Consider the following 19,146-nt stretch of genomic DNA (forward strand, 5'->3'; position numbering starts at 1 on the left):
ACCCACTCCATTAAGAACCTTCACCTCAAAGGGCTATAACTCATCAAAATGTGAAATAAGAGCCAGATTGTTTTTAAATTTGGCAAATCTCAATATTTATACCAACAGAATATCTTGTATGAAAAAGGGATAGAACGGATCACTCGTCGGGTACCTCCTCCACAAGGGGTCAGATTGCCTCGTCATAAAACGCGAAAACGTTCTTTTGGTTCAGTTTATAAATGTAAAGAATTATTACAAGAAATCTCGCTTATTTTGGGGTTCTGCTTTACAGACGTAACACTGTTTTTGGTTTTTTTAAAAATATCTTTAGGATATTTCCAGATTATAACCAGATTATTTCCAGATTGCATTGTTTAAAAAAAAATCGACATTTATTGGTCCTATGGTCTTTGAAAAAATATTTTTTACGAAAATCCAAGTTTATTGGAGAAAATATTATTTAAACAATCTACCTTTATTGGCCTGATGGTCCTGGAAAAAAATATTCTTTAAAAAATCCAAGTTTCTGGGTCTGATGGTCCTCGAAAAAATAATCTTCAAAACTTCGTTTTTTCGCTTTGGTCTGATGATCCTTGAAAAAAATATTCTTTAAAAAATCCAGGTATATGGGTCTGATGGTCCTTAATAAAATTTTCTAAAAAAAATCCATATCTATTTTTCCTCTTGGTCTTTGAAAAAAATTATTTTAAAAATACACGTTTTTTGCTCCGAGGATCCAAAACAAATATTCTTTAAAAAATCCACAATTTATTGGTCCTTGAAAAAAATATTCTTTAAAAGTATACGATTATTGGTCTGATAAGAATATTCCCAGGATTATAATCGTGGATTTTTTTGTTTACATTCGCTTAATTTATGAATTTGTCAGAATATTCCTCAAGGATATTCATATGTTTCTAGCCGAGTGCTTTGTTGCATATTTATCAAGGATATTTTCTTGTTTCTAGATGAGAATTTTAAAGAATGTTTTGTCAAGACCATTCTTCCTAGATTTAAACTTCGTTGCAGGAATGGTGTTCCCAGTTTTGTAAAATTTCTGAAATTTTTAAAATATTTGGATAAGAAAAAATTTTTTAAAATATGTTTAAGGATATAATGGAGAATATTTTTCTATAACAAATATACTCTGATCGATATGAAGTCATAAAATGTTGATAATGGCCAAAAGTGATATGGGGTATCACACACCCCTCCCTATAGCTCTATAAAAATTCCAACTCATTTTATGTGTAGATGTGTGCACATTTTAAAGAATAACTCTCCCATAACGTAAACTAAGTACATCATATTTATGGAAAAAAATATAATCATAATACAACAATGAAAAACTCCATCTTTTTGCCTCTCTTCCTTTCCCCATAAAATATTTAAAACGAGTGTTTTTTTTCTTCTTGTCTTGCTGCCATATTTAAGATGACATTCATTGTTGGGCTGCTGCCATTTATAATGTCAAACATAAAATGTCGGTTATGATGTCGTCTTTGCTTTGCCATAGTATGGATGGATTATTCTTATTGTCATTGTTATTGTTACTTCCACACTCCCATATTATTGTTGTTATTATTTTTTGATAAATATCACAACCCACACACACATACAACTTTCTGTGTACATAAATTGAAACATCCCACACATTGACATGTGTTGTTTGATTATGGCATTATGAGGATTTTCTTTGGACTAATTAATTTTGTTTGCAGCCTTCAGATGTGGTTAATATTGAAGAAAATTGAAAGGCAGAAAAATATGATTGGAAATACGTAATTCTTTGATTTTAAAGGGAAATGTGGGGAAATTTTCTTTGTCTTTAACAATTATAGGATCGACTTTTCTTGGCATAAGTAACAAGGATTCATTAAAAGAGTCCTTAACTTAAGAGGCAATAATACAAGTAATTATTAATAAGCCATTCTGGCTGTAAGAATTTAAAATCGTAATTTTGGACTACATTTTAAGCAATGTGTTCACATTTAACATCTTTATGTGTTAATATATTATAAAAGACAGTATTTTTGAAGAACCTTCATAGGTTTGTAGTCGTTAATTTTAGAAGGTATTTTTCAAGGATATTCTTACTTTCATGGCTTTCAATCCATTTTTATGCCCTACAACACTATGTTTTCGGGGTATTATAAGTTTAATTGGTAATTGTAACACCTCGAAATATTGGTCTCCGACATAGTAAACTGTATATGAATCTTCCTTTCTCGCCGAGCTGAGTCGATTCAGGTATGTATGTCCGTCGGTCCATGTTAGTTTGTAATCACGCTACAGGCCCGGTCCTCGCGAAATTGAAAATGGGGGGGTGGGGTTAGGGTCAGAAGAGGTGATCGCAAAATATTTAATGGTTCAAATGGACCAAAAAATTGAAAATTTCCTATTTTTGTAGTCGCTCCACAGGTCACAAGTAAAAACCGATCGACACGGAATTTTGCATGAGAAGAGGAATAAGAACAGGGAAGAAGTCTAGCATTTTGGATCACCCTTAAATAATATTATCTGTAAAATGGACCAACAATTTCGTGTGAAGTTGTTTTGAATACCTAACAACACGTAGAAGTGCATAAATGTTGGGCAAATGCCAGGGGGCAAAGCTAGGGACAACGTTAAGCATATCCCTTGGAATATTATCTTGATTTTTTAGAAAAAAGATTCAAAATAGTTTGTAGGACATTCCCAAGAAAATTTTAAGGATACCACAGGTGATATTTTCTAGATTATCGTCGTAGGTTTTATCGATATTTAATATTTATCGATTTTAAAATATGTTTCCGGCTTTCCAATCGAGGATTTTTAATAGCATTCCCAAAGGACATTCCAACGACATTGCCTAGCTTTTATTTGTGCATTTTTAAGGGTAATTTTGAAACATATTTCTAAAGGACAATAATTAGACATTCCCAGGATTATAGTTGTTGATTTCTAAAAATAATTTTGAAGAACATTTCGTGGTGTCTAGCCATCGATTGTAAGAATATTTATAATTGTGGATTTTTAAGAATATTTATGTGGGATATTCTCAAATAATTTTTGTAGGATATTCCTATGACATTTTGAAATTTTTCTCAGATGATTTTGATTTTTAAAGGAATTCCTTAAGGACATTCTCACATTTAAAGTCGTCTATTTTTAAGAATAATTTTTGAAAACTCTTCTCATTTTTATATGCGTGGTTTTATAAAATTATTTCTAAAGAATATTCCCAAGCTCTTAATTAGTACTTAAAATGATATTTCCACTTCTATCATTGTTGTTTTATTGGCACGGATTTTGAATTTTCTCTAAGAATATTACCAGGTTTACTTGTAGTGGGTTTTTAATATTTTTTTTTTTCCACTCTAATAGTCCTGGCTGCCCAAAATTATTTGGTGTCAACATTTCATAGTCGTGGATTTCAAAAAATATCAAAATAACGGTTAAGACCATAGGCCTAGCATGTCCGTTTCAGGTCATTCGGAGTCGATCTTTGGATGTCCGTCCGCCTTCTGGGTGGTACTCAGTTCGAAGATAGGCAATATTGGTCCACTCCCCCACTAAAATTCAAATTTTCGTAGAAAATAATTTTACTTTTAGTAGAAGAAAATATCACCCAATTTTGTGAAAAAATCCAATATTTTTATTGGTTCTTTGGTTCTTTTATTGTAAGTAAGTTCTGCTCAAAGGATCTATTTTGGAATAAATATAATTGTTATAAAAGGTACGATAAGAGTCCGATTGTCTTAAATCTTGGCACGTGCCAATATTTTTACCTACACATGATCTCGTATGAAGAACGGATAGAATGGACAACTCCTTCCGTAACCACCCCACGCAAAAGTTCGAAATATTGAATAATTACGAAACTCATAAGACGCCAAACTAGGCACATCTCAATATTTGTATCGACCCAATATAAGATGTGAAAATGTGATATATTGGACCATTCTCTCTGGTACTTCGCCCACAACGGCAAAATTTTAAATAATTATGACTTTTATAAAATGCGAAATAAGTATCGGATTCTCTTCACACATTTACACATTCCAATATCTCTCCTAACACAAGATCTGCTGTGAACAAATATCGAAGATTGGTCCACTTCTTCGAGTACCTCCCCTCAACGGGTCAAAATTTAGAATAATCCAAAACTTCATCCCAATACCCTAATATTTTTACTAACACCTGCTACCTCCCCCACAATCGGTCAAAATTTGGAATAACCTTAAATGGGAAATAAGCATCCGATTCCATTCATGTTCGGCATATCCCAATAGTTATATGAACACAAGATCTAGTGTGTATAAGGAATATATCGGACCACTCCATCAAGTGCCTTCCCCACAAAGGTCCAACATTTTGAATAGTTATAACTCTTTTCAAATTAAAAAATCCGATTTTCTTCGATGTTCGCACATCTCAATATTACTATCAACACAATATCTGGTGTAAGTATAGAATATATAAGACCGCTCCTTCTGTTACTTCGCTTCACAAATGATTTTTGGCTACTTATAACATGCGAAACATGTCAGTGATTCTCTTTCATCCAAATATATCCCAGTGTTTGACGAGATCCAAATATATCCCAACTCGAGATCTAATGTGAATATCTACACTTTGTTTTCGATACTTCCCACACAAGGTTTCAAAATTTAAAATATTTATTCGATATTTCTTTTGTTTTTTTTTTTTTTTTTTTTTTTTTTGAGTTTTTTTGCTAATTAATTCCATTTGTTACTCACTGTACATTAATAGTGATCCAAGGTCGAAATTTGCAGATGCAATCTCTTTTAGATTTAACTTAAATAAACCATTTGATTTGCAAAAATGCATGAATTTGCATATTCCATCCCAAAAGATCGATATAATTAGTTGCTTTGGGACGCATACGTTCTGGCAACAATTATACGCACTGGTGTCCAAAAAAATCTCTCAACTCAAACACTTTTCTCCTTGGAATGAATTAATTCAATAAAATTTTGATTTGTAACATACGCATATGTCATTATGTGACGAAATATATACAAGCTCATATTATCCTCTTGCAATGTCCATTTCTGTTGTAATTCATGCTAAAACTGTTTAACAATAGTGGCGGTGCACTAATTAAGAGCAACCACGTTTACTCTAATACACTTCCCCATATTGTTCTATCAATATTACATCGTATGGGTTACACAAACACACGTGCACACACACATGAGTCTTTGAAAAAACTATATTTCTGGGAAATTTATTTCCCAGCATTAATGCGCACCGGCAACCAGTCAGGCAAAGGTGTTAACTAAGCTGATGCTATTTTAAGTTGCACGACAATAAATTTAGAAAGTAAAAGCTAGCGAACAACGACGAACGATGGCATAAATATTTATGGCTGAGAATAAACTAAGTGCAGGCATGCATCATTTGTATCCATTGTTATCACGGTGAAAAACCCACACCCTCACACACACCCACCCTGCATTCACACTCCCACAATCAGCTGCCGTTACATATATGTCAAGCAAATTAAGGTTAGTTGTGCTGCATGTGGACCTCTAACGGCGCATTTATGAATGGATGAACCTTGATATTTACTTCTCGGTCTTGTCTTGTAAATGGGTGCAACAGTACCCAGACACCGTTACATTGCCGTAAAGCAAAAAAAAAAAAACAACGTGGAATAAAAACAAGACATTACAAGGATTTGCACGTAGTAAGCCATGCCATTATCGTTGACAAATTAACACAATTTTCTCTGAAAAGAATACATCTTATTTTTTCTCTGCTGCATGTCTTCGGGTAATGTTCCGCATTTAAGATGGCATAAGATTTATAGAGAGAAATTAATTCCGAAATAACACAGACAAATAAATATGTCATGGGATTTTTTGGGAGTTCAAATAAAGAGATAGAGAGAGAATATCTAAGACACGTGACACAGTCTGAGTCGTAATAATTTACTTAACTGACGACTTAATGTTGAATAAATTATTCAAGAGATCTTGGAAATTGGACGGACTGACATGCATTAATCGACTCATGTTACAAACAAATGCACAAAAACATAGTACCCTGACCACCTTGTGGTGTAGGGTATAAAAATCGATTTATGCACAACAGCCCGTCTGTCCATGTATTTTTTTGAACAAAATGCAGATCGCATTTATTATCCGAATGAGATGAAATTTTAAAAACAATATTTTTATTTGGTGCAAGGACGAACCCTATGGAAATTTGTGAGAATTAGTTCAAACTTAGATATAGCTCCCATATATATCTTCAACCGATTTGCTGTTAATTGTGCACCCAATGGCCAATGTCAGTCCAAATTACCTATATTTTTGGCACATCCGGCCGAATTTAATCTAGAAGCAAGTACATCACAAATTGGGTGGAAATCGGTTCAGATATAGCTAGAGCCCACATATATATTTATATTTTTATGCGATTTGGTATTTAAGTTCCTCACATTCGTAATATGCACTTCCGCAAGAATGATACTTTCCCGATACAGTGTAGAAATGCCTCTGCCAATTTTTTTTTTCAATATCGGCTTAGATTTGGATAAAGCTCTCACACATACCTTTAACCGATGTCAGGTTAATTGTGTACCAAATGGCTTATATCATCGCAAATGTAGCGAATTGTTGCACTTCCAACCGAATTTAGCCTAGTAGCATGTACTTCAAATTTGATGAAAATCGGTTCAGATATAGCTATAGCTCCCATATATATGTTTCATCTAATTTGGTGCAGAAGTCGCTCACATGTTTAATTTACACTACACAACAATGATATTTGATATCGAAAATACCTCTGCCAAATTTAATCGAGATACCTTCAGATTTTTATGTATCTTCGATATACATCTTCATCCGATTTTAGAATTATTGTTCACTATATATATGTAGTGGACCGAAGTATTCAGTTCACACTTCATCTAATACAGATAAAAACATTTATATCCAATTTTATGCGAAATCATAAAAAAATCCGATAAATTCCGTACTCATATCAGATTCCTGTTTGAGAGAAATATTTAGATATAGGAAGTTATAAAGAATCGCTAACTTGTTTCGCAAGTTGTGACGGATGTACGTATTGAAAATTTTGACCCTTTGCGGGTGAGAAACCAGAAGGGGATCGCAGATATCTATCATCTTCACAACAGATCTCGCATTAGCTAAAATGTTTGGATGTCTGAAATTTTAAAAACAGATAGATGCTTATTTCGCGTTTTATAAACGTTTTGATTATTTAAAATTGGCGGGGGTGGTACCAGAAGAAGTGCACCGATATATCCTATATTCAATAGATCTTGTGTTAGTAGAAATAATGAGACGTGTGAAATTTGCAGAACTTATTTCGAATTATACGATCGTTTTGGTTGTTCAAAATGTTAATGTTAAGAAGGATTGGTCCGATCTCTTATATCTTTATAACAGATTTTTTATTGATAGAAATATTGAGATGTGCAAAATTTGAATATAATCGGATGTTTAATTTTGCGATTTATGAGCTTCATGGATTATTGAATATTTTGACCCTTTGTGGGGAAGGTACCAGAAGGATTGGACCAATATTTCCATTCTTCACACCAGATAATGGGTTAATAAAAATATTGTTATGTGCGGAATTTTAAGACAATGAGACCCACTTTTTAAACGTTATAAATTTTCAAAATTGCAACCCTTTGTGGAGGAGGTACTTGATGGAATAAACCGATATTGTCCATTTTCGAAACTGACGTAGCACTGATATAAATGTTGAAGCAAAATCGAATGATTCTTTATCATTCTGTGCTGTCAAATTTTTTCATTGAAAATTTCGACCTTTTGTGGGGTGGACCGATTTTGCCCAACTTAAACACGATCTAAGGCACGTTTTGGCCTTACCAAAAGATATACACCCTTTCTAGCCATATGGCTGAGGGTATAAAAAAGGAACAAATTCTTTGAACGATTATGCAATTTGCTCATAAATTCTCATTAATATGTTTTTATACCCTCCTCCTTGAAAATGAGGGTGTGTTAAATTTGTCATTCCGTTTGTAACTTTTCCTAATATTCATCATAGACCCCATAAAGCATATATTTTCATGATCAGCATAACATTCTAAGTCGATTTAACGATGCCAGCCTGTCTATCACGATACACCCACATTACTTGGCGTAGAACTTCAAAATTTGGCAGAACAATTTGTATTGTCTCAAGGATGGTTGGTATTGAAAATAAGATATATCACTCCACGTTATGGTATAGGCACCATATAACGGTACCTTCTGATATTCGGTATTTTGATGATTTTTGTCAAATTTTTTAGGGATTTGTCTAAAAATTAGTATTTGTGAGTCATAATAGGTTCTAGCTCCGGTGACGGAACTAGAACCACATTTTTCCATGGATTTGTCTAAAAATTGATTTTTGTAGATCATAATGGGTTCTACATTTTCCTAAAGATTGGTATTTGTAGGTTATAATGAGTTCTAGCTCCGGTGGCGGAATATAACGGTACCTTCCTATGTTCGGTATTTTGATAATCGTTGCCTCATTTTTCCATGAATTTGTCATAAAAATTGGTATTTGTAGTTCTTACTGAGATCTCACTCCAGTAGCAGAACATTGAATATCTAGGTCCATGTTTTCCTATAGCACACATATAACGGTACCTACCGATATTATTCGGTATTTTGATAATCCTAGTCACATTTACCCACCATTTTTTTAATTTGTCATTTAAGGCTCGACACGACACTCCTGCTCACTTTTAGGTTTGTTGATAAGTTTAACTGTATTATCCAAATAGTCTCACTGGTATAGGCAGTTTAGAGTGGAACAGGCTTGAATTCAGATATCTTTATATAAAAATGTTTTCTTTACCCAACTGTGGAGGATATTAAAAGTTCGACCCAGCCAAACTTAATGTTTTTACTTGTTTTAGTCATAACTGATTTTCTAGCACCCTTTGCTTGACTTTCATGTAAGGCGAAGGAAAAAATTAAACCATTCCGTTTGTAATTTTTTGTGACACAGTTTCTAATAGGTTATATCTAGCCTGGATTATGTCAAAAAATGGAATGAAAATTACATATGTGCTCCAGAAATAATTCATTCAACCTTCCGTAATAAAACAAATCAATTCTTTATTTAGTCGGAAAGTTGCCGACGGAAATTTGTGAAAATTTGTATTGGGTATTTGATAAGGGTGTAGGTATGCCGATATCAGTATGAACAGAACTGAATAAACAGCAGTTTTTGAAGACATATGTTTTCTCTACTTTGAAATTAAAGCTTATTCTCTTACCTCGTTTATATTATTGAAATTTCTGTCATGCATTAAACTATTCCATTTTCGGCGAAACCACGATGACGAAGACATGCAAGATTGTTGTTTATTTTGTCCACAATCCAGTTTTTAATTCAAAATTTTCTATTTCCAATTGATTTTTGTGTTTTTTTTTTTAATATTTTATGTTACGATTCAGATGTTACTAAAAATACACAAAAACGCCACACACAAATTATAATACACGTTCAGGTTCTCTAATATCGAAGATGATGTCAAAAAAATATCCGCAATCGAAAGTTACTTTGGAAATTGTATTGAAAATGTTTGCATATGGAACTTTAACACTTGTTGAGGTCTCCACCCAAATTGGGTGACACTGCGAAAATTTTAAAACTTATTTTTATAAGAATTTTTGAGTCAAAATTTCACACACTAATCACACAATATTTTCCAACACACATGCAAATTCATTGTTCGAAGGCTCTTCACATTCTACCACGTTCACATATGTTGTGTATGTGTGAGTGTGTGTGCAATAATAAACACATATATTTTTATTATTTATATCCTTTCAGTCCTACCAACTTGTGGCCAGTTATTGTTAGGTTTAAAAAAAGCGTTAAACTAAACTGAACCTCAACATTATCCACTTGCAGCTGTTCAAGTGGTTGGTCTTCAACTCGTTTCGGCTGTCGTCCCAACAAAACGGACATTAGAAGATTCTTGCACCGGTTTGGTCGTTTTCATCACCATCAACGTCGTTTGTCTGCGTACGCACACACACACACACTTCCTCGAGAATTTGATTCTCGTATTTCTTTTTCTCCCACCCTTTTGTATCGATGTTCCTGTGGTTTTCGCTAGTATGTGTGTGAGGAATATTGTTGTATTGGTTCATTGGTAAATAGATATACACATTAAGATTTGTACCTAGTCGTCGTCCTTTCTCCTTCCCTCCATCCACCCACTTCCCCCCAGTAAACAGCGAGTGGGTGTTCATTTACAGGTCGTACGAACATATTTTTCATTATTTCATTCATTTGTTGTTGTAGAATGCCAACGTTCTTTTTTTTCTCTCTGGCATTTGTTTTTGTGAGCCCAAAAAAGCTATACCCAGTGATGACGTCGTTGTTTCCACTTTTCCTTTCCTCCAATCCGCAATCATTTGCCAAAATGAGAGCCACCACCTAATATCTTAAATTTCACCACACCGCTATAATGGATTGCTCTGCATGTGTCTGAGTTGGTACAAGCTGACGACGGACTACACAGCACACTGGGTGCATATTAGCAACAAGTGAGTGAGTGCGTCAATTGCGATTGTAGGTGATAAGCAAGGAATACGTTTGCCAAAGCTATTTTAACAATGACAAATTTTGCAAAAGGCTTTTATGCATCGAATAGCTTGTAAAGATCCTCTAAAGGCTGAAGACTTCCTTAAGGTCTTTTATAAATAAAAGAGTTCTTAAAAAACAATTCTAATTTTAGACCAGAAAATCGACTTCAACAAATTTAAAAAACGCGATAACGGAAATGTCTTCGTAATATTCTGATGAAAAGCACAATTTTAATGTGAGGAACGCCTTTAAATGGGCTTACCTACTAGTGGAGAATAAGGACCTGGTAATGAACGTTTAGCAAATTACGTTCATATATAAAAGGCCTCCTAAGGACATTCAATGAATTCGAGTGACTGATGGCCTCATCAAGAAACATCTAGCGCTTAAATCTTAAAAATTGGCAGGTAGGTAGCTGTAGGATAATACAGAGTAGGATGTTAATAAGACAGAGTATTGGTGAAATTTATACTTGATGGTTCCTTGATGGACCTCCGTTTTTTATTTTTCGAGCTTAGTTTTTCCTTTAAAGCTAAACTTCCGAAGAAATGTACTAACGACGTACTGAAAGTACTAAATGGTACTATTAGAGTTAAAATACTAAGAAATTGTCTAAATTCAATATCAAAAATGTATACCAAAACAAGTAAGCAAAGGCTAGGATCGTGCGGAGCCGACCGACTAATTTATTTGTGATTTAGCCAAGATTAAAAATATACACGGTTTAACGGAAATTTTTGTTTTGTTTGACATAAAAATTATGGTTTATTTTACCCGCTAAATATTGCCCTATAATCTTCCAATTTGGTAGGCTTCTGCTCAGCCCTAAACTCTAACTCCAAATTCCGGTCGTTTGGTCTATAATTGCGACCTGGTCTATAAGTGCTACCAAAAACAATATTATTCTATTATGAACCTGCCCCACATCCATGCTTAATTTCGGGAGGATCGGACCATAATTACGACCTGTAACGTGATTACAAATTAACATGGATAGATGGGTGGGCGGATAGCAAAAAATATCAAAACAATTTTAAAAGTATCAGTCGATTTTGTCAGCAGATGTATACCCTCAGCCTATGACAGTTTATTGGACTATATTTTGACTTAAATAAAAAGAGTGGACCGATATTATCCATTTCGCATCTGATGTAATATGATATGATAATATTAAGCCGTGAAAGCTTAGGACTTACTTTTTATGAAATATGTTACAATTTTTGGAAGATATTGAATTTTGAAGTGTTCCACTTCAGCTAATACTAATAAAAATACTGGGATATGTTAAAAATACTGGGAAGAAAATCGAATATTTATTTCCAATTTTTTGCAAAAAATTGTTTTAAAAAAAATTATAATCTTTTGCGTGGGGAGGTAAATTCCATATTCACATCAGATATCTGGTTGAGAGAAATATTTAGTTGTAGCAAGTTGGAAGAGAATCGCTCATTTTGGTATTATCAAATGATAAATATCCTCTACAGCCATATGGCTGAGGGTATCAAAATGTTTGTGTTACTACAAAAATATTTATGTGTCGAAAAGGACTAAGTTCAGAAGGACCGAACTTTTCGTACCCTCGATATACCCTAAATTTGAAAATTTCTATATTGATACAGCTGATTGTAACTTGTGGTTAAAACCTTGAAAATATCGAAAATTGGAGGTAACGTTATATGGCGGCTGCACCAAAAATTGATGTTATTTTAAGATTTTTTGCGAGGAAGTCAATTACCGCGAAGATTTCGAATTGTTAAATAAGTGCTAATGTGGAAATCAAACCTTTAAATTATCAAATAACGAGTTATGCCCAAAAGTATACATACATTAAATATATTTTACAAGATCTTAACTTGTCCACTAAGGACCCAAAATATCAAATTTCAGTTTTTTCCATGAACGGGAGTTGTTATAATGCATCCAGAAGAAGTCACAATTTCCTCTGGTTTGTGGGACTGTTATATTATGATATTATTTTTCGACATATCTGTATACTCTCAGCCATATGGGAGGGGGTATATACAGAGGGGGTATATATCATTGGATACGACCAAAACGTGCCTCATCGAAATAACGGTTTTAGACCTGAGATCACTTTGGACCAAATCAGTTTCAGTACATTTGGAGTCGATCTAACTTGGTACATCGTATTATTATTATAAAACTTAGATCGAGTTTGAAGATGGACGCCGATATTGCCCATCTTCAAACTCGATCACTCAAACACCCCTTCTGGCACTATTATTATTTCACACACACCATTATTCATACTAACACAAGATCTGCTGTGACGATGGAATATATCGATCGACTCCTTCTGATATCTCCCCCGCAAAGGGTCAACATTTTAAATATCCACGAAGCTCATAAAACAAGAAATTAACATCTGATTCCATTCAGATTTGATACATCCCAATATTTCCATTAAGATAGAGATCGGACAATTTCTTCTGGTTCGTTGGGCTCAAGATTTTGAAAAACAAATCGCTCAAAGAAATCGAAATAAACATCTAACTCTCTTTTTATTTCACACATACAAATATTTTTGCTAACACAAGATCTGACATACTTTTGGTATTGAAAATGGGCCATGTAGGTCCACGTTTTGGTGTAGCCCCCGTATAACGGTACCTCCCGATATTCGACATATTGATGATTATAGCGACATTATTCGCCGGAATTGTTTCAAATTTGGTATTTGAAGTTTGTAATGGATACTACAGCCTAAGACAGAAAAGTGTCTGTGCAGATCCACGTCTCCCTATAGCCCCCATATAACGGTACCTCCCGATATTCGGTATTTTTGATGATTTTAGCGACTTTATTCACCGGAATTGTTTCAAATTTGGTATTATAAGTTCGTAATGGATACTACAACCTAAGACTGAAAATTGTCTGTGCAGGTCCGCGTCTTTGTATAACCCCCATATAATAGTACCTCCCTATATTCGGTATTTTGATGATTTTTATGATGCAGGTCCACGTCGTCGTATAGACCCTAATATAATGGCTATATTCGGTATTTTTAAGATTTTAACAGAATTTTTAACGGACAGAAAGACAGAAAGGACTAAGTTCAGTCAACTGAACTTTTTGTACCCTCAACTATGACATAAATTTAAAACTATAATGATGCTGCTGATTTGGTTGTAATTTGGGGCCAAAATATTAAAAATACCGAAAACTAGAGGAAACATTATATGGCGGTTGTACCAAAAAGTGGATATTATTTAAAGATTTTCTGTGAGGAGGTCAACTAACCACTAAGATTTCGAATTGTTAAATAACTGCTTATATGGAAGACAAACCTTTAAAATTCCAAATACCGATTTATGCCAAAAAGTATACCTACATTAAATGTATTTTACAAGGTCTTAACTGAAGATGGGATATATCGTCCTTCTGATACCTCGCCCACAAAGTGTCAAAACCTAGAATATCCGTGAAGCTTATAATTAATTATGAAATTAATATCTGATTCCATTCAGATTTGGTACGTGTATGAACTCCTAAAGGTATTCTATACGTAGAAGACCTTCTTGTGGTGACCTAACGGTCTTTTATGCATATCGTTCTTCTAGTCCTCCCAACGTTCTTTTGTAGATAGAAACCGGTTTCCATAAGAAAAGCACATTTGGAAGGACGTTTGGGAGAACGCCTATTAATAAAAACCTTTAAATATAAGACGTCCTAAATGTCTTATAAAACATCTCCTAAAGTTCTTATAAACCTTAAAGCCTTGTTTACATATAGAAAACATCCAAAGGTCATCTATGCCTAGAAGATCCCCTCATAACTCGTGTTTTTACAAAACTGATACCGAGGGTATAAAATTTGTTGCCAATCCCCTAATGGCTACAGGTGTACATTTCGACGACATTTCCTTTTGACCCAATTATAGCCGTGTGTTGCTGTAATATCGTCCCACTCGTCGCTCGTTTAAATGAAACCTCCCACTGTTCGGCTTATTTCAGTGTAGTCAACATTGTTGCTATTTTCAGATGAATACGAAACCCTGGAGCTAGAGAGATGAAACTGAGCATATTTACTAACGCCTTGCCACGTACGCACGCACCCAAACATTAGCTGGACATTTATTGTAATTCGTCGGATAAAAAAAAAAAAAAAACAGAAAACCGTGAAGGTGTAGTGGCTGGCATTTCCGTGGTTTTAAATTTCAAATGTCCTTTGGCAAAAAAATAAGCTATGACATAGTGGTTTGGTGAAAACCGGAAGTGATGGAAATTCATTTTGGCATTTGCAGCTGAAAGAGTTATTTTATTTCCTCTTGGAAAATATTTAAAATTTAATTTATTTCCCCAAAAAATTTGGTCCTCTTAACATATTGGAGAAAGAAAGTTAAGGAGAAGCTAGAGAGAAAAATATATTACAGGCTTTACTACGTCACAGCAAGTATACAAACGCCTTCACAACGGGACACCACAACTGCGCGCCTCCCTTTGCCCCTTCTGGCTTTTGGTCGGGTCAAAAACAGAAGGCACTGAATAATGAATGAAATTGCCAAACAGCAGGCAGGCAGGCAGAGGCTGCCAGGCCTGACGTAAAACAAACTAAAGCCGTGGGCTAAAAATAGAATCACTTCCCAAACTTCGCTGCCGAATTGGAAGTTATGCCAAGTTATCATCAATCATTGCGACGAAGACGACAATGAGAATAATTTTTATTTGTGTGACGACAAATGGCAGTTGGTAGACCAAACAGCAGATGATGGGGGTGGAACACTTCGTTCATGAAATTATTTGCCAAAACGAAACATATTGAAGTTCAGTTCAGTTGAGTTTTTCTTGTTTTTGGTTGCAATTTTTTTTTACAATTTATTTGCTAAACTTTCACATATCTCTTGGCCAAGGGAAAGCTCTTTTTTTTTGGCCAAATGTCTGGAAATTTTCGTGGCCAAAAAAAAACAGCGAAAACTGCGCTTTTATGTGTTTTACTTTTGGTTCATTCCTTTCTTCCTTCATTCGTTGTTCACTTTCACTTTTTCCCTTTCGAATCCTGGGGAACTTTTATCAAACTTCTTGCACACACACACAGGCACACACACATACACAGGAAATTGTTGGAATTTCCTCGTCTGCGTAAAGTTTTCACTGTTGTTTTTTTAGTTAACTTTAAGTTCTACTCTTACAAATCCAAATCAAATTTCCATTTCAATATTTATTTCAATTTACAATTTATTTCTCAATTCACAATTGGTTTGTTAATTTTGCGTTGTTTTTTTTTCTACTGAGACTTGTTTTCTTTCTCTTTTTTTATGTGTATTTTTGTATTTCTCACGATGATGGCATCTGACGAAGGACTTCTGTCCTACTGAACGGTTTTCTATGTCGTGGCAAAAATTCAAGCTCAACACTCTGTCGTTCACCGTTGGTGGTATACTACACACGCTCACGCTGTGTATTCTCTTTGTGTATGTTTCAGATATCTGTGTGTGTATGTGTTTATATTGTGGGTTGTTGCGGTGGTGTGTGGGGGTGTAGAAAGTCTAGTAAATGGAGAGAGAGAGAGCACCAAACAAGTCAGCAACGTAAGGAGAGGTGTCATAGGTTCATAGAGTCATAATGTTGCCATTGTAGATTAAATATTTCTACTTCAAAAAAAAAAAAAAAAATAAAAAATAAAAAAAAATAAATTGGTCATAAAAACCCCAAAATGGTCGAAATTGACATTATTGATTCAAAATAATAATATTAAAAAAAAATAATATTAAGAAAGGTCTTATTTAACGTCTCTTGATGATCTTGTAAACCTTAGAGCCTTCTAGAAGACATTCATGTAAAAAAACATAGAAGACCGCAAAGCTCCCAATGGTCTCAAATATGTAAGAGATTTCCTACGGGCTTCAAGTGTATATTTTCCGACATTTCCTTTTGACCCAATAAAATGGAATTCCCTAATGTAACAACAAGGCAAAAACGATTTTAAGTACGAACTTTTTGCGCTGAACTCTGTATAAAATTTGGATGTTTCTTTACCTATCTTAAATATTTTCAGAGGACCCATTCATTCATTTTAGAAAACCCAGTTAGCTGATTTTCATAGAGTTACTAAAGGATTCTATCTCTTTTGTCAAAATATTCCTATAAGGTCCACATTTTCCTGTACCCCCATATAACGATATCTCCCGATATTCGGAATTTTGGCGATTCTTTTCTAAATATTTCGGTATTCTGCTATTCTTTAGCCACATTTTTTAGGAGAATCGTTCAAAATTCAGTATGTAGTCTTTAAGTAGGTTCACGTTGATATTTTTGATATTTAGCAAAATGTTTCAAATTGTTTATGCAGTTTCGCCTACTTTATGGTATTTAGTGTGTCCGGACATAATCTGATTTTATAGCCCTAATAATAATTTGGAGATTATATTATCTTCCAAAAAATGCCATATTCCCCATGGGGAGTTAGTCCGTTTGGGGAGTTAAATTTCGAAAATAGAAGAAACAAGGCTGAAATTGAGTTTACAAAAGTTACAAAGTTTACAAAAACTATGGAACTTACAAAAGTTATAAAATTTAGAAAAACTATGAATCGCGTAGTCGGTGTTCGACATACTCAATCTCAAGACCTGACTGAAGGCCGGCAACTTAAAAAAATTATGATTTCATAATTTTTATCACCAATATATTAAAACTACACAGGTACATTTGACACCATCTTGGAAAGGCAATTGTGTAGGCTATAATGTAGTTTGCAGATCTTCATACCACAACTAAACAACCACCTTTCGTCCACTTGTAAGTAAAGTATTTCCATATACTTGCAAATACCAAAATAGTCGTTTTGTAGAACCGGATAATATCCGGATTTTGTATCTGAACTTTCGGGTCGAATATCTGGGTAACCAGGCATTTCCCCCAAGAAAAAATAATTTACGTAATCAGGTTAAAAATACCTAACTCATAATGGGGTTTATGTCCGTAATCGTTTTGGACATAATCATTATTATGGGAGATTTTTGTGACCGAAAAAGCTATCTTCCAACTTGTTGTTATTTAAGGGATTTAGATGCACTTTAGATACGAATGAGCTGAGAGTTGACATTTTGCGTTTTCGTATGGGATAGTTTTGTCTTTTTTGCTTCCAATATCAGTTCTCAGACTCCTCCAAAATTTTGTCAATCAGAGTCTATATTAATTTTGTCATTCATCTGGTAGCAGATCGATAAATTCGTCGGAGACACCATAATGTAAATATGTGCATTCATTTTTATAATCTGACCTTATAGCAGCTATATAACGATACCCATAAATTTTCTGTACTTTGAAGGTTTCTGAAAAATGATCCCAAATGAAGCAACTATAATTTGACGTTTTGGTTGCTCTACAGGTAGAATCCCGTTTAGGTATGGCCTCCGTTTTCATTACCTTTCCAACTTTTCATAATTTTTTGTCAGTTGTAATTTGGCATTTTATTTCCGGAAGATTTTGCATCAGAATTATTTAGAATTTGGCTATAAATTTTCTCAAAGGATATGAATCCTGTACCGTCTCATTTTTTTGGGAATTCTGAAAATTCAAATCCCAAGAAGTGGTTCCGTTTGATTTTATTTGTTGTAATTTTTTTAAATCTTAATTTGTTGGACATCTTCTCAGAAAATCATTTCCAGGTAGGTTATGTAATAGTATCGTCGATTAATGGCTAATTTGAAATTTCTGCTCATATTTCCTAACTTATTCTTATTTCTTGTTTTTAACAAATAAAGGATTTTTTCGTAAAAATAATCGTTTTCTGAACAAAGTAGTACGTATCGATCCAGACTTTACTCGTTGCAATATTTTCAAACGATTTGTAATTGTGATTGCTGTATAAATTTCAGAACTTAGCACAGTTTCTACTTGTTATTGCTTTTTAGAAAGAAGTTTCTTATTTTATTTTTAATGATAAAATATAACTATCCTAAGAAATCACAAAAAAAAAAACATAAATCGATGATTGAACAAAGACGGCAACTCTGCAGAACTCTGGATAAACACATATAAACATACAACTTTTTTATATGTAATAATGGAAAGTAAAGTAAGAAAAGCTTTTTTACCTTTTTTATGTTGCCTACAAATGTCAACTTGCACACGCATACCTTACAACAGTTAACAGTGGTGGATGAAAGTGGGCACCTTTAGTTGTTCCCATACGTTAGGCATTTCAGGGGAAATTCGAATGTATATTGTATTCTCAAACAAAGTATATAAGAGTACATTGTCTCATCTGATATGACTTAAAAAGTTTATTCTGATGTCGATTACACTTTCAAAAAGCCATTTAAAGTATTTAATCGAGGTTTTTCTACTTGGAAAAAAATACCTAAAATAACAAATTAGTTCATTTGAAGTTGTCCAGGTCCCGCCATCAAAGATTTTAATGTTTTTACGGGCAACACGGACACTGGACCCATATTGAAGTATTTGCGAGCACACCACAGTCGGTTTGAATAAATACTCTTAAAATATTTAAAAAGCCCTTATCATTCTTACATTCTTATTTGGGCGTCATTTTAAATGTTGACATTAAAATACTATGGTTTATAAACAAACATAT

At 33.9% G+C, this 19,146-nt stretch overlaps 1 protein-coding gene across 1 annotated transcript in view; it reads right to left on the reverse strand.

Annotated features, from left to right (window-relative positions):
- The window catches only part of LOC101888655 (receptor-type tyrosine-protein phosphatase N2), a 206,177-nt gene extending 190,265 nt beyond the window's left edge, over positions 1 to 15,912 (reverse strand). Inside the window, exons 1-2 of the mRNA XM_059121166.1 lie at positions 15,783 to 15,912; positions 9,269 to 9,455 (exon numbers count right to left, since the gene is read on the reverse strand). The gene's annotated coding sequence lies outside the window, so the exon portion shown is untranslated. The remainder of the gene's footprint in view (positions 1 to 9,268; positions 9,456 to 15,782) is intronic.
- Positions 15,913 to 19,146: the final 3,234 nt, after the last annotated feature.

This window comes from Musca domestica, unplaced genomic scaffold (genome assembly GCF_030504385.1).
Source record: "Musca domestica strain aabys unplaced genomic scaffold, Musca_domestica.polishedcontigs.V.1.1 19, whole genome shotgun sequence".
NCBI lineage: Eukaryota > Metazoa > Arthropoda > Insecta > Diptera > Muscidae > Musca > Musca domestica.